Source organism: Phacochoerus africanus, chromosome 1 (genome assembly GCF_016906955.1).
Source record: "Phacochoerus africanus isolate WHEZ1 chromosome 1, ROS_Pafr_v1, whole genome shotgun sequence".
Lineage (NCBI taxonomy): Eukaryota > Metazoa > Chordata > Mammalia > Artiodactyla > Suidae > Phacochoerus > Phacochoerus africanus.
The window spans coordinates 56,006,863-56,024,224 of NC_062544.1; the positions used below are offsets into that span (position 1 = coordinate 56,006,863).

At 43.7% G+C, this 17,362-nt stretch overlaps 1 protein-coding gene across 1 annotated transcript in view; it reads right to left on the minus strand.

Annotated features, from left to right (window-relative positions):
- Positions 1-16,187, minus strand: part of OSMR (oncostatin M receptor) — a 59,433-nt gene extending 43,246 nt beyond the window's left edge. The window contains 1 exon segment of the mRNA XM_047766700.1: positions 16,061-16,187. The gene's annotated coding sequence lies outside the window, so the exon portion shown is untranslated.
- Between the last annotated feature and the right edge of the window lie 1,175 nt (positions 16,188-17,362).

Below are 17,362 nucleotides of genomic sequence, written 5' to 3' on the forward strand. Positions count from 1 at the left end.
CAGATGCGGTTCGGATGTGGCATTGCTGTGGCTCTGGCGCAGGCCAGTGGCTACAGCTCCAATTCGACCCCTAGCCTGGGAACCTCCACATGCCGCGGGAGCGGCCCAAGAAATAGCAAAAAGGAAAAAACAACAACAACAACAAAAAAAAAAACAGTCTCAGAAGAGCTGCACTAGAATTCACTTCTGGGGAAGTCATCACCACTCTTCCCTGCCTCCCTCCTGCACATTTCACTGGAGACGGTGAGAATTTCATTATTCAGGATAATTTCCGATTTTCCCTGTCTCAGAAGAGGGCCGTGAACTATAGGTCAAAGAGCTTCACTGATTCATCAGGTCCTCAGACCATCGGACAATCTGAGGGCACAAAGAATCAGCCTGGATGACCTCAAGAAGGCTAATATGTTCTTCACGTAATAATAAGTGTATTAGTCAGGGGAAGCACTGCATTTCACTTTTCTACGGCAAACTCTGACTCATCTCGGAGAGAAGCCATGAACATTCAAAGTCAACTTGTGCCTCCGTCTGGTCACCTGGGCTTCATCAAGGGCTAGAAATTCCATGAAGCAGATCATCCATTTTCACTGCCCCCCACTCTCCATTTATTTTCTTTAAAACAGCATTTTCCAAGAAATGGTGGAGACATTGGGGAAGAGAGGAAGAGGGTAAACCAAGCCACTCGATTACTCTGGGGGTGGTCAAACCTGCCTGTAGAGGAGCAGAAGTCTGCAGTCACAGCTTTTCTGGCCACTCCTTTAAGCACCATTTTCTGCTGCTTCCATTTTTGGCAACAGGTCATTCCTGCCATGCTAAAATCTCTACCCACAACTTTAGAGAGGTCCCTGTTACAACCAAGTATCAAGGCCAGGGGGAAAAACTGCTTCAAGAGAAAACAGTTTCTCAACCTAAATGTCCATCGACAGAGGAGTGGATCCAGAAGATGTAGTACATATACACAATGGAATATTACTCGGCCATCAAAAAGAACGAAATACCAGCATTTTTAGCAACATGGATGGACCTAGAAACTATCATGCTAAGTGAAGTCAGCCATACAATGAGACACCAACATCAAATGCTTTCACTGACATGTGGAATCTGAAAAAAGGACAGACGGAACTTCTTTGCAGAATAGATGCTGACTCACAGACATTGAAAAACTTATGGTCTCCGGAGGAGACAGTTTGGGGGGTGGGGGGATGTGCTTGGGCTGTGGGATGGAAATCCTGTGAAATCAGATTGTTATGATCATTATACAACTACAGATGTGATAAATTCATTTGAGTAATAAGAAAAAAAATGGAAGAAAAAAAAGAGAGAGAAAACAGTTTCTGCTTAGAACCAAAGTGATGGCAAAGGAAAATACCCATGTGAAGTGTCTGATGCTCGCTGGGCATTTAAATATCCATCTGGGAGTTCCCGCTGTGGCCCAGTGGTAACAAACCTGACTAGTATCCATGAGGATGTGGGTTCAATCCCTGGCTCTGCTAAATGGGTTAAGGATCCAACATTGCTGTGGCTGTGGTGTAGGCTGGCAGCTACACCTCTGATTTTTTTTTTTTTTGTCTTTTTGCCATTTTCTTGGGCCGCTCCAGAGGCACATGGAGGTTCCCAGGCTAGGGGTCGAATTGGAGCTGTAGCCACCGGCCTACACCACAGCCACAGCAACTCAGGATCCGAGCCTCGTCTGCAACCTACACCACACCTCGTTAACCCACTGAGCAAGGCCAGGGATCAAACCCACAACCTCATGGTTCCTAGTAGGATTCGTTAACCACTGAGCCATGATGGGAACTCCTGCACCTCTGATTTGACCCCTAGTCTGGGAACTTCCATATGCCATGGGTGCGGCCCTGAAAAAAAAAAAAATGTCCATCTGGTCATAGCCAAAGGCCCAGGAGGGGCCATCCTCTGAGCATTCACATCACGGTGGAGCAAAAGGAGCCACCACTGTAAGGGGAGCTCATCGCCTCAATTCAAAAGCAGTTGATTCAGGGGGTGAGATGTCCCGAGCCTTGTGTTTTCTGCCTTTCACCCTTATGAATGGGTGATTTAAGATGATTCTAAAAATGTGGAGTTCTAGTAAATCAAGTACTTTACATGCCACAAAAATTAAACTAGTCATGGGGCAGAGACCCTCAAAACTCAAAGTTACAGACCACCTACCAATTAAGGTGAAACTAAACCAACCAGAAACTAAAGAATAACAAAATGGAAAGACATGAGTATTTACAGGGAATGTATTCCTACAGCCTGGGTATCTGTGTATCTCAGGATAGTCTTGGAGAAGCACCAGGACAGTCCAGTCTGCAGCCCAGCCCTTCCCCACCGGATCACACACGGCAAATTGTGAGGCAGAGGTCCTGAGCTCCAGCAGCTGCCTAGATTTCCTGCCTTTACTTTTATCAGTTTTGACGGGCAGGGTTTTGCACACGCTGGACAGGTGACAGCTGTGACACAGTGCTCACAGCCTGCACAGAGCAAAGTTATTTCTAGTGACCAGGCAGCCACCATCGCAATGCTTCAAGTCCCAGACCACCTCAGGACCTTTGGCAGGACTATGCATCCTAGCCATTATTTTAGGATCTTTGGAAAAATCAGGTCATCAACGCTTGCAGAATGAGAGTCAGCCCATGTGAGATTTTCCCAGAGATCCCCGTGGAGTCCCTTCGGGAAATGCTGTATGAACAGTTTTCCTGTAGGCACAGAGCCTGATGCTGCTGGAAAAACACAGACACCAAGGGCTCTGAGTCACCTGCTTCTTAGGTCCAGCGACTGAGGCACAGTCCCCAGGGGTCCCCTCCACACCTCCTACAGCAACTCTTCTCCAGTTATTTTATTCCCAGTGTGCCAGCAGCTCCTCCATGAGACCCCCAGTCACAGAGTGAAAAGCCTGGAGGGGACGGCGTGAACTGCGGAAAGATCACGAGGTAGCGGAGCCCTGGGCATAGTCAAGGGATGACCTGGGTGTTGCTAGGTGTTGTTGTGAGTGAAGAGGTGAGTGATGGGAGATGAAGTAGGGGAAACACTTTAGAAACACTGGCTTCTACTCTGAGTGAGCTGGGAGCCACTTGGGAGGTTTAAGCAGAGGAGCATCATGGTCTAACTTCTATTGCACGGGAAGGACCCTGTAATGAGAAGAGAGTAAAGGGGGCAAGGTGACAGGAGGCAGAACAGGCGGAGGTCCCAGGGATGGGCCAGGGAAGGCTGACACTGGCTTATTCCAGGTGGATGGGAATGGCAGTGGAATTCGGGAGAGATGTTAAAGATAGAGCTGGCAGGATGTGCGGGGTGGTGACAAAGGGAGACTTCATGGAAGGCCCCAAGAATTCTGGCCTGAGGTTCTGGAAAAAGGGAATCACCATTAGCGGAGAACAGGAGAATGATTCAGCGGGTTGTATCCAGGACCCAACTTGGGACATCTTAGATTTGAGATGCCTACTTGATACCCAAGTGGAGATGTCAAGGAGCCAGCTGGATACACAGTGTGTATTTTGTGGGAGGGGTCCTGGCTCCGGGTATAAATCCAGGCATCCTCTGTGCGTATGTACACTATTTAAAGCCATAGGACCAGATGGTCTTCAAGAGGAGTACGGACAGAAGAAAGAAAGAGGGAGCACCACGCCCTACGCTACACCTCCTGATGCAGATCAGAACGAATCCAGGATTAAGCCAGGCTTCCCTACCTCACCTCAAGGATGAGGGCTAGTGAGCCTTCAGCATCAGTCAGCTGCTTGGCAGGTTCCCCCACCCTCCCATTCATTCAACAGACTTTCTCTCCACAACCATGAGTGAGGCACGTTGCCATGTCCAATTTCCAGTAAGAAAAGGAGGGTGGGGCAGTAGGAAATAGCCGAATTCAGAAAGGAGAAATACTTCCCTGCCTCATCTGCATGACTTTGTTCTTCCCCAAACCTATGCTCTCTCTTTTAAAAAAAATTTCTCCAGGTTTTAAAAAAACTAAAGTACAGTTGATTTATAATATTGTGTTAGTTTCAGATACACAGCAAAACGATTCAGATACACACAGACATATATACAGTTATATGAATCATTTCTAAGACATTGCCTATGGATCCCTGTTCTATATAGTAATTCCTTGTTGTTTATCTGTTTTACGCATCGTAGTTTGTATCTGTTATTAGGACTATGGGATTAATGGATACAAACAAATCCTTCTTTATTTCTATTTCTCAGATCACCATCATCCCAGTCCAGACTATGAGCTGCTTGAGGACAGGCCTGGATCGTATTCCCCACTGTCCATCAGTCCCAGAACACAGGGGCTCAATCTCTAGTAAATGAATACAAATTTATACCGACTTTCTTGCATTCTCTCTTCTTTGCTTTTAATTTTAATTAAAATACATTCCTTTTTTGGTCCTTCTACATTTTCTATTGCCAAATGTTGCCCAATTCACAGTCTTTCATCGACATTCCTTCTCTGGGGGTAGAGGGGAAGAAAGAAAAGAAAAAACAGCCATTCATTTTTGTAGAACTTCTCGCTCAAATCTTGTCACTTTGCAAAAAGAAGATGCCTCTGAACATCCCTCAGTATAAAAACTACATGTGGAATAAAAACACAGTTTTTGAAAAGTCTGCCCTTCTTCACCAGCACTTCTTATTCTGTCATTACTGAAATATTTATTCCTGGGAAGTTTCCCCACAGCACATAATCCCCAAGAGAAGCAGCTTAATCATCACTTGCTTCCCAAGAACATGAGTGTGTTGCCAAACTCTTTAAAGCTGGCTGGTGCCCCGATGATGTCATATGCAAATATTATTTTAAAGAAAGAAGCTGTTCAAACAGGACGGGTGTGCTCGGGTGTGTGCACCCTGTGAGAGAGTTCTATGTAGCAGTACAAAAAGTTGCATGCCACTTCTTGTAGGATTCCCCACATTGCCCAAGTTTCTTCTGATTTCTTTCAAAGAGCCTTGCCATTTGTCTTTGGGAGCCTCTTTGGAAGGTTCCCCACCATTACAGCACAGGATTGATAACCCACAAGGTTTCACTCCAATTCCAGCATCTCTTGCTCCTCAAGGATCCATCACCAGGAGGAATGCCCAGGGTTCAAGCACTTCTTCCTCCCCTTTCTAAACCTACCCAGTTAAGTGATTCTACAAGTTTTGTAAGGTCAAGCCTGACTTGGGAGCCTGAGTTGGCTCCTGCACAACTCATTTTCTTTCTTAAAGCAACATTTAGGTACAGATTCCTGGAACCTGTGACTCCAGTTAAGAGTAAAGCTGAGTCTCTAAGTGGTATGTGTAGTCAAGAAAGAAATAGACAGCCTGGATTCAAGGAATGATCTGGACCCAAAGAACACGCTGGCATTTAGTAAATGCTAAAGGTGATACTTCAGTTGAGAAAAGATACATATTCCCCAAAATAGTACTGGAACAATGTTTCCCCAGATATGTGTGGGGAAAGGAAGCTGTAATAGTTAAGTACAGCAGTTCTGACATAGGCTACTTAGGGTCAAACCCCCACCTCTGGCAATTAATCACTGTATGTTGATGGAAAAGTTACTTCAACCATATAGGCTTTGATTTTATTTTCTGTAAAACGGGAATAAATAACCTATCTCATAGGACTGCCAAAAGGATCAAATGAGATTATGAGAACACGCACATAGTAAATCCAGTTAACACTAATTTGATCATTATCACTATTGTTTCATTTCCTTCACCAAAATAAAATCCAGATGAACAAACGCAAAGCCATTAAATTTGCAAGAACAAACAGAGAATTCCTACAACTCATCATCAAAAAAAAAAAACCAAAACAAACAACCCAATTAAAAAATGGACAGAGGATTTCCCACTGTGGCACCTCGGGTTAAGGGTCTGGCATTGCCACAGCTGTGTTGTAAGCTGCAGCTGCTGCTTGGATTTGATCCCTGTCTCAGGAATTTCCATGTGGTGTGGGTGAAGCCAAAAAAGGGGGAAAAAATGGACAGAGGGCATATGCATCAATATTTTTCCAAAGAAGGCACACCAGTGGCCAATGGGCATGGGAAAAGATGTTCAACATTGTGAACAATTAGGGAAACGGAAATAAAAACCACAATGAGATATCACCTCACGCTTGTCAGAACAGCTACCCTCAAAAACACAACAAATAACAAATGTTGAAGAGGATGTGGAAAAAAGGGACCCCTCTTGTATCACTTGATGGGAATGTAGGTTGGTGCAGCCACTATGGTGAACAATATGGCGGGTCCTCAAAAAACTAAAAACAGAACTACCATATGATCCAGCAATTCTACTTTTGGATATCCATCTGAAGAAAACAAAATCACCAATTTGAAAAGATGTATGCACTTCTATGTTTGCTGTAGCACTATTTACAATTGTCGAGATATGGAAGCAACCTTAGTGCCTATCAACAGATAAATGGATCAAGAAGATGTGGTATATATACACAATGAGATAAAAAAGAATTAAATCTTTGCAACAACATAGATGGACCTAGAGATTATTATGATAAGCAAAGCAAGTCCGAAAGAGAAAGACAATACTATATGATTTCACTTACATGCAGAGTCTAAAAAATAAACAAGCATAACTAAACAAACAAAGTCATTAATGCAGAGGACAAACAGGTGGTTTCCGGAGTGGAAGGGAGGAGAGAAATAGGTGAGGGAGATTAAGACATAGAAACTTTCAGTTATAAAGTACATGAGTCACGGGTATGAAATATAGAGTATGGGCCATATAGTCAATAATTATGTAATATCTTTGCATGGTGACAGATAACTAGATTTAGCATGGTGATCATTTTGAAATACATAAAAATATTGAATCACTATGTTGTGTACTAGGACCTAACATAGTGTTACAGGTCAATTACACTTCAAAAACACATTATTAGTGAGCTTCCATTGTGGCACAGTGAAAACAAATCCAACTAGTATCCATGAGGATGCAGGTTCGATCCCTGGCCTTCCTCAGTGGGTGGGGGATCTAGAGTTGCTATGAGCTGTGGTGTAGGTCGCAGACATTGCTCGGATCCTGCATTGCTGTGGCTATGGTGTAGGTCAGCAGTTGTAGCTCTGATTTGACCCCTAGCCTGGGAACTTCCATGTGCCGTAGATGTGGCCTGAAAAAGAAAAAGAAAAAAACTATTAGAAAAAAAGATCAGATTTGTGGCTACCAGAAGCAGCAGGTAGATGAGAATTGTTAAGAAAATAAATCCTAAGAGTTCTCATTACAAGGAAAACTTTTTTTCTATTTCTTTAATATTGTATCTATATGAGATGATGGATGTTCACTAAACTTATTGGGATAATCATTTCATGATATATGTAAATCACTATATTGTATAGCCTAAACTTACAGAGTGCTGTTTGTCAACTATATCTCAGTAAAAATGGAGGAAAAAAACTACTAACAAAACACAGGGGAATATTTGTATAATATGCTTGAGCATGATATGAAACCAGAAACAAAAAAGGTAGACTGCCATGCTAATTAAATCAACATTAAAAAATTTTAATGATGTTATAGGCCCCAAAGCAAATTGGGAACAATAGTTTATTTTTTATAATTTTATTATAGTTGATTCACAATGTTCTGTCAATTTCTGCTATAAAGTGACCAAGTTATACATATATATACTTTTTTTCTCATATTATCCTCCATCATGTTTCAACACAAGTGACTAGATAGAGTTCCCCATGCTATATAGCAGGATCTCATTGCTCATCTACTCCAAATGCAACAGTTTGCATCTACTAACCCCAAACTCCCAGTCCATCCTACTCCCTCCCCATTGGCAACCGCAAGTCTGTTCTCTGTGTCCATGAGTTTTTTCCTTTTCTGTAGATAGGTTCATTTGTGCCGTATATTATATTCCAGATATGTGACATACGGTGTGTGTCTTTCTCTTTCTGATTTTCTTCACTTAGTATGAGAGTCTCTAGTTCCATCCATGTTGCTGCAAATGGCATTATTTTGTTCTTTTTTATGGCTGAATAGTAAATATGTGTATATTTACCACAACTTCTTAATCCATTCATCTGTTGATGGACATTTAGGTTGTTTGGAAACAATAGGTTCAATATTTATGTCAAAGAGTTACTATCCTTAATATATATAAGAGCTCTTAGAAATCAATAAAAGACCAAAATCTGTAGAAAAACTGACAAACGACATCATTATGTAATTCACAAAAAAGAAAGAAATATCAATAACCAAAAAGAGAAAAACGATAAACTGGACACTGTCACTAATAATTAAATGTATGAAAATGAAAGCAATAGTTGTGCATATTTCTGTGTGTGTCTGTATGGTGTCCAATGGCAAAGCTTAAAAAGGTTGGTAAGAGTTTGAGAAAGTAGCACAGATACTCACTGATGCTCAAAAAGCACAAGTTTAACAAGGTCAACTGGGCAATATTTATTAAAACTTTCGTATGCATTACCTTTGATGCAGAAACACTATTTCTGGAATTTTGTCCTCTGTTCCTTGCAACCTCATTTTTATTGAGGAAAAAAATTAAAACAACCTAAATATGCATCAAAAGAAACTAAAAAAAACTTAATTATTGAGCATATCTACAAAGGAATACTATGAAGCTGTTAACAAAAAAAGGATGAAATAGACTCATGTGCTGATATAGAAAAATGTCCAAAAAATATTGAATGAAAAAACAAGTTTCTGAAGAGTGTGTGAAGAATACCACCTCTGGAGGAACAGTATGACAACTGTATAGCTGTGCCACTCAGACACCCCCTCCCTTTTTTATTTTGGATGTTTAGGGCCACACTTGTGGCATGTGGAGGCTCCCAGGCTAGGGGTCAAATTGGAGCTACAGCTGCTGACCTACCACAGCCACAGCAACACCAGATCCTTACCAGAGATGGAACCTGCAACCTCATGGTCCCTAGTCAGATTTGTTTCCACTGTGCTACGACAGGAAATCCCAGAGCTCCCTTTAAGATGGTCTACTGCATAGGTGGCTGACAGTCACAACTGCCACACCTTTGGAGCCACTGCATTCACACCCAAGCCTATAGTACCCTCAGGTTACTCTCAACCAAGCATCAAGCCAGCCTTCTCCCCTCAACATGGAGCTTCTCTAATAAACAACCTTTGATCAATGCCTCCCCCTCCTTGGCTAAACTTAGAGCTTGAGTGGGCGAGGGAGGGAAGGTGAGCAGGATGAGGGAAATTACAAATAGCTCTCTCGAGTTATATAATTCTGCAACATAAAGCATTCTTTAAAGCGCCAGTGTGTGTGTGCATGGTTTACTTACATTGAGTTTAGTCTTGTGCAAGCGGTGGTGATTCTATTATTTCCACATTTGAACCCCGTATCCCAACAGGGTTAAACTAGTCAAAAGTATTTTGTGACTCAAATCCAACCCACAGCTGTCAAACAGACCTGAAAAAAGGTTGGTATTTTTAAGGTCCTGGATTAGCCTATGAAGGTGTCATGTGTTTCTCCTTAAAAAAGAAAAATGTGATCTCTCGGGTCCTGAGAAAACACAGGCAGTTTACTACTGCATTTTTAAACATAGTAGAAAAACATACTTCCCTTGGCTTTGGACAGATGGGCACAGTGGGTATACAAGATTCCTGTTAGGAAGACTGGGAGTAGAGAGAAGAGACTAAAAAAATAATGTGATATGTGAGAAATTTACTCACAGGGAGTGCACAGCTGCTGGTGGTTTACACAGTCACACACACTGATACACAGTGTATTCTCACACAGTGGAACCTCACTCCATGCTTGCCGAGGGTTCTTTTATCTTATGTTTTTCCAAGTATTCCTTATGTCTTATGTTTTTCTCTTTGTTAAGACACTAATAATTCTGGCTTTTCTATCAGGTGACTAACATTTCATACTTAGACTGGCTATGTTTTATGTGGCTGTCTTCATCATAAGTCAACAGTTTTAAATAATCCACACATTTAATTGTCTCAATGATTGCAGTCTGTTGTACTTAGTGCTCTCACTAACTCTTTTTCCTTGAGGGTGGGAAGAAGGAAGGAAGGGATGAAGGGGACAGCACAACTATAATTCAGTTTTTTAGCATTTAATATTAAAAGAAAGAAATTTACAAGGCATGTCAATCACATTTATCTCAAAAGGAAATACTATTGCTAGCAGCGTAATCTGAAATACCAGGGAGAGACTACATATTCAAAGTATGGAATAAAAACCTGCATTTAAACAAGATCCTCAGGTGATGCTGAAGGACCCTCTGGGGAATATGAAAGTCTGAGAAGCACCACTCTGTTAAACATTTATTACATATATTTGTCTCCCAGGACACTGTGGATTTATAAAGGAGAAGATCTCTGGTTCCCTGCCCTGATAAGGTGCATGGCAGAGCCCAGGTAGGACGGGAAGTGAAATGTGAAAATGATCCCCCTGGAAGCTTACTCTCAGCAAGATGCTTTGCTAAATGATGTACACACATTTATTAACTGAATCCTCACAACGGGCCTCTGAAAAAGATTCGATTCTTATCTCCATACAAAAGTAAGAAAATTAAGGCTAAGAAAAGCTAAAAAGTAACCTCTCCAGGTTGACATGGTTAACCCAGAGCTTGAAACCAGGTGAGGCACTACCCAGTCACATCACACTGCTTCCTCCATGCCTGGAGCATATACTAGAATGGACATTAAGGTATAAAAAATTACTGACAATTGTAAATCCAAGAAAATTTTAAGAAAAATTCCAACAAGATTTTATTAAACTTGACAAGATATCTGAAATATTTACACAAAAAAGGCAAATGTATGAACATTATATTTTTTCAAGTTCTGGGGGAAAAATCTATCCTACTAGATATAAAAACATACCATAAAGCTATCACATTTAACATGAATGGTACTGGCAGAAGAGACAAAATAGATCAATGAAATAGAAAAAAGTATTGAAACAGATTCTTGCAGAGGTATGGATATATTTTCCTATAAAAACAGAATTTCAAATGAGTTGGAAAAAAGATGGATGTTTAAACAAATAGTATTGAATTAACTGCTTAAAACTTAAAAAAAAGAGTTGTTACATTTTACCTTTCATTCTATACAAATCTGATATTTTGAAGAGCTAAATGTAAAAACCAAGATAGCAAAAGTATTAGAAAAAATGAGATAATTTTGAAAATAATTTTTAGGTGAAAAAGACCATCCTAAATCACATGAACTCATATGATTGCAGAGTTGCAATCACTGCACAGCATCACCCGAGGATCTTGTTTACATGCAGGCTTTTATTCCACACTATGAATTGCACAGAAATCATATGATTGAAGAGTTGATTACACAAACATTTAAAACGTCTGTGCAGCAAAAGATGGTTAATAATAAAAGCATTATGAATGGATAAGCAAAATGTGGCATAGAAATACAATAGGATATTACTCAGTGTTAAAAAGGAAGGAAATTCTGATGCATGCCACTCCATGGATACGCTTTGAGGACAGTTTGCTAAATGAAATAAGCCAATCACAAAAAGGCAAATAAATACTACATGATTCCTCTACTTATATGAGGTACTTGGACTACTCAAATGCACAGAGACACAAAGTAGAATGATGGTTGCCAGGGGATGGGGATGGGTGGATGGGGAGTTATTCTTTAATGGGTACAGAGTTTGCAAGATGAAGCATTCAGGGGATGGATGGTGATGGCGGTTGTACAACATGAATGTACTTAATAACACAGACCTATATACTTAAAAATGGCTAAAATGGTAAAATTTATATTATGTACTTTACCCCAATAAGAAAAAGATTGGGAAAAGAGAGCATTACACTATAAGAAATATTTGCATCATCCATAGCAAACAAAAGATTAACAAACAGAAAACCTATAAGAGCTTCTGATGAAAACAGAAATAAGATAAAGCGACTCAGGAGAAAAGTGAGCAAAGGACATGAAAGGTCATTCATAGGAGACACACATGATCCATAAGTACGTAAAGACATTAAATTTCAGTAGTCATCAGCAAAATGCAAATTAAAATGTCTTATTGGGTTTCACTCATTTACCAGATTTGAAAATTTTAATTAGGGAGTTCCCTTCGTGGCTCAGTGGAAACGAATCTGACTCGCATCCATGAGGACGCAGGTTTGATCTCGCTCAGTGGGTTAAGGATCCTGCGTTGCTGTGGCTGTGGTGTAGGCAGGCAGCTACAGGTCCGATTTGACTTTTAGCCTGAGAACCTCCATATGCCTCGGGTGTGGCCCTAAAAAGACAAAAAAAAATAAATTAAAAAAAAAATAACCGCTGGTGTTATGAAGATAAGGGAAATAGATTCTCATGCCGTTTAAATTAACACCTGGAGTGGATCAGTAGTAAAATCTGCAGGGTTTATCTGACAAACTGAAAAATGGACAAACCCTTTGATTCAGGAATATCTCTCCCAGGATTCTATTCCACAGAAATACTCAGCCTTAAGCACAAAGACACATGCACAATCTTCCCTGAAGCACTGCTGCTAATGCTGCATGATTTTAGACAACCCAAACGTCCACCTATAAGAAGGGAAAGAATGAATAAACTGTTCTCCTTTGAATAATGAATAAGAATACATTTTTATTTATTCTGTGTTTGTTTTTAACAATAAATATTTCTACTTTTGAATAACATGGGAGTTCCCACTGTGGTGCAGTAGTTAAGACTCCTACTGCAGTGGCTCAGGTTGCTGCGTAGGCACGGGTGCCATGCCCAGCCCCACAGCTCGGATTCAGTCCCTGGCCTGGGAACTTACATGCCATGGGTATGGCCATTAAAAAAAAAAAAAAAGAATAACATGGAGCTATTAACAAGAGAAGTACATACAGACATGGAAGATCTCTCACAGGAGTGAAAAAGAAAGCTGTGCAATGATAGTAACATCTCATTTATACACATTAAAATATAGTATATGTATATGATATGCAAATGTGTAGAAAAGAAAAGAAAGTCTTAAAATGGTGGCTACCAACCTGACCCTTCCCTCTTCTGATGGCGAGTAGGTGTGATAAAGGTACTCCTATATTTCATTCCATATATTTCTGCATATGTATTCAGCTATTATTTGTAATTTTTTTTGCCATACCCAAGGCACGTGAAAGTCCCTGGGCCAGGGATTAAATCCATGCCACAGTAGTGACCGGAGCTGCTGCAGTGACAATGCCAGATCCTTAACCTGCTGTGCTACAAGGGAACTCCTGTATTATTTTTTAAATATAAAAATAAAACACAGACAACCTGGAATAAATAAATGCTGAAAACCAATAGCGTTTTCAAAGCAAGGATGGGGTTGCTGCAAAAGAAACTCGCACTTTATGGAGCTACAGGGACGCCTGCTTGGAGGGAGGGATATTTCTCACAATATTCTATTAGTTTTATATTTCCCCATTTCACAGTTTTTTTTCTTTTTTTTTTCTTTTTGTCTTTTTTGGCCTGGACCCACAGCACATGGAAGTTCCCAGGCTAGGGGTCAAATCAGAGCTGTAGCCACTCGCCTACTCCACAGCACAGCAACATGGGATCCCAGGCATCTGTGACCCACACCATAGCTCACGGCAACACCAGATCTTTAACCCACTGATCGAGACCTCCTGGATGCTCCTGTCCTCCTGGATGCTTCAGATTCGTTTCCACTGAGCAATGACAGGAACTCCATCACATCTTTTTTCAAATCAGGGAGGACTTCCTCCCCCAGGGAAAGGAGGGCCAGGGCTTACTGTTCCTGTAAGTGAGCAAGATGACACTCAGTTTTCCTTCGATCAGAGCCAACAATGCTCCAGCCCAGTTCCCACAAGGAAATCATACTCCCTCCTCTTGTCAAATCCCCGTGCCACTGATTCCTCTTTCAAAACCATGATAGGGTTCCTGACTTGGTTCCTTTTTTTAGGACAAAAGGATTACAAAAGACAAGAGAGATTCTGGAATCCCTCTGTGCACCCCTGTTGGTATTCCCGGTCTTTCAGGTTAAAGAAAGGGGTAGAAGGAAAGAAACCCAGTGTGTGAGGAAGGATTCTCCCCAGTGTGGCTCCAGGCCCGCTCTTTGCTCTCGAGGTGGTCTTTGATACACAAAACTTAAGACGCATCTGCTGGGACAACAGGAAGCATAACTGGGACCACAAGGAGGTTCAGTTACAGCTGAGAATTATCTCTATCCAGCAATGAAATGTTAGGTGGTGAGCTCCCTGCCACTGGAGGCATCCTAACAACACTGAATGCTATCAGGGGAGCTGCCAAACGGAGCATGCCCTGAAGATTCTGAATAGGCCACGGAAAGTGCACTCCAGGGCTTTGAAAAGCTTCAAGAATGATTTTGAGGCAAAGCTAAGTTTGAGAACTCCTGGCCATTATGACCATTTGGGACCCTTCAGCCTCAAGGGTATCTGAGTGCATTTTATTTTTTATTTTATTTTTATTTTTTGTCTCTTTTAGGGCCGCACCGGCGGCATATGGAGGTTCCCGGGCTAGGGGTCCAATCAGAGCTATAGCAGCCAGCCTACTCCACAGCAAGGTGGGATCCTTAACCCGCTGAGGGAGGCCAGGGATAGAACTGGTGTCCTCACAGATGCTAGTGGGGTTCGTTAACCGCTGAGCCACTACGGGGAACTCCATCTGAGTGCATTTTAAAGCAGCCCAGGAGCTAGACAAAGCAGGACAATAATGTAGAACCCCCCCCCCTGGGGGGGGGCAAAGGACGCTCTAAAAAGAGTCCTAGAGTTTGAGGCACAACAGCGGTTATAAGCAAATTCCAAAGCGAAATCCTGACTCACTTGCTAGCTGTGTGACCACAGACAAGTTACTTAACTTCTCCGTGCCTCAATTTTCTCACTGATAGAATGAGGACACAACTACTACCCACGTCGCTGGTGAGACTTAAATGACCTAGCATATGTACAGTACTCAGAATAGTTACCTGGTCCATAGTAAGGATGAAACATTATTATTTTGCAGAGAAGGAAACAGAGGCTGAGGTCCTAAGGTAACCTGACCCAAGCCTCAAGGTTAGTTTAGACGGCAATAAGGCACAAAGCTTCCCTCTAGCTCAAATTAAATACACCACATTCAATTAATTCTATCTTATCCTTTGCCTACATGGATCCCTCTTGAAGAAGCTTGCTCAGTCTTCAAGCTTGGCAGTCACCAAGAGTCCGTTCTCAATAGCACCTAGAGTACTTACTGTGCCTCCCACCATGGGAGAGGCAGGCAGGATGGATGGATGCGCTGGTGGGCCAAGGACTGACCAAAAAAGAGGCGGGGGAGGCTGTCTGTAGGTGTCAGGGCAAAGTCCACGGCTCCGCGACATCAGCGCCACCGCGGTCAGTTCTACAGTCCTGGACAAGTTATCGACCCCCTCCGTGCTTTCTGCCTAGAAAAAGTTTGTCTATAAAAATATCAGGGGAGGGCGGTTGCAAATGCAAGGCTCCCACTGCCCAGCCAGCCAACTCCTTTCGCTCCGCGCCTGCCCCAGACGCCACTGCATCTCCGGATTCCCGCTCCACCTGTGTGCGAGCGCCTCCCACTTCCAGGTGTAAATAGAGACCTGTGGAGGGAGCCAGCCTACTGCGAGAGAAATGACTTCAGGTGGGAGTTAAGGGGACGCGAGGGAACGTGGGGGACAGCAATTAATTCCCAATTAACTTCGGGGTGCTGGGAGAGCGCAAAAGTGGATCACATGGGGATTTTAACTCTACAAGCATTCCCGGACTACCTAAGAGGCGGTGGGATGGAGAATGTGAAAGCAAAGTAGGGGCCGCCGGGGTGGCCCCAGCAGTGTGAGCTCTGGAGAGAATTAGCATTCCAGTGATACGCACCAGGCAGGGGTCCACGGACAAGGTCCCCTCAAAGCACCGTCTCCGAGCACAGCGAACCCCGAGCCAAAGCAAACGCCGGGCCGAGGCGGCGCCAAACAGTGGAGCAGGCGGCAGAGCTCCGGGTCCCTCGGGAAGGGCCGGCAAAGGTGTCCGATTTTTCCCCCGCTCCGCCCGAGTCCGTCCGTCGGAAAAGCCACCGAGGGAGGCGGGCCGCGCGCGCGGAGGTGGCGGCCGGCTGCAGGGCGCGCGAAGGGGATCGGGGCGGGTGGCCGGGTACTCACCCCGGGGCGGAGGGCTCCGCGAGCCGAGCCGAGCCGAGTCGTCGGCGGGGCGGCCGCCGCGGATGCGAGGCCGCTGCGGACGCGGGTGTGGACGTGCTGGGCCGGCCCCTCGCCGGGCTATGAATCAGCTGCGGGGCGCGCGCCCAGGGGCGGGAGTTACGGGAAAGCCGCGGGGGAGGGCAGAGGGCTGAGGACTTTTGCAATTTCCCGTCTCGCTGCACTCTTGGCACTCCTGGGACCCACAGGAATTCGCCTCCTTTGGGTCCGGGCGCGGGGAGCGGAGGGGACCCTGCCGAGGTGCGGCTCCCGGGACTCGGCGGGCGGGCAGGACCGGTGGGAAAGGAAGTGGGCGAGGCCTGGGAAGGAAAAGTGGAAACCGAAACCCGGTGGGCCTGGCATCGCGCCCCCGTGCTGCGCTGCGGCCCAGCTGGCCGGCCGCCCCGCGGACGCGAACGCAGAGCGAAGCCGAGCGATGGCGAAGGCCGGTGGGGTCCTGCGGGGCCACTTGTTATCCCAACGTAGAGAGAGACCCTCTGAGTTCTCAGGCAGAAAATCTTTGGGCAAAAGGCAAGTGCTCCAGACTAACCTCGGACTGTTTCCATCTTGCATTCAGAGCAAAAAACAAAAACAAACAAAAAACCCTCTGTTTTATGTGTTTGGTAGAGTTCTAGGATCCTGGTTCTCCTTCCTCTCTAGAAATGCCCTGTCACTTTTCCCTGTAGCAACAGTCCTAAGACTGTAATTTCACTAAGAGTCGTGTGAGCTACAACATGTCTTCTTTTTCCTCTTCCAAATACCGTCCAATCTTTGAAATGCATATTTCTTATACAGGGTCTTTGAAATACATATTTGCCTTCTCCTCATAGTTGTTGGTGGACTATTTAAAGGCATGTCGGCTTTGGAGCTGGTGTGGAAACCGTCTTAATACGGCTGCTACTGTGGCAGCCCTGGGCCTGGCAAAGAGAGATGGGGGCAGGGACACCCCACAGCTCTGAAGGCTTGTGCATGGGGCCTGGCTCCCAGTTACCTCAGCCCAGTGCGGCTCCTGCAGTACCACAGATGGCCGGGACTGGGGTTTGGGGAGAACCAAGAGCAATCAAGAAGGATCACCCATCTTAGAACCACTTCTTGGCTGGATGGCTCAAAATAATCAGCCCAAACGTTACTTTTAACCACTTTTTTTTTTTTTTTGCTCTTCCCGGTGTCATCCCAGGGAAAGAATTCTTTTCCAGGGCTAAATACACTTAATCTCTAATGGTGCCAGGAAGACCATGGTGGATGTAGTAAATATTTGATGATAAT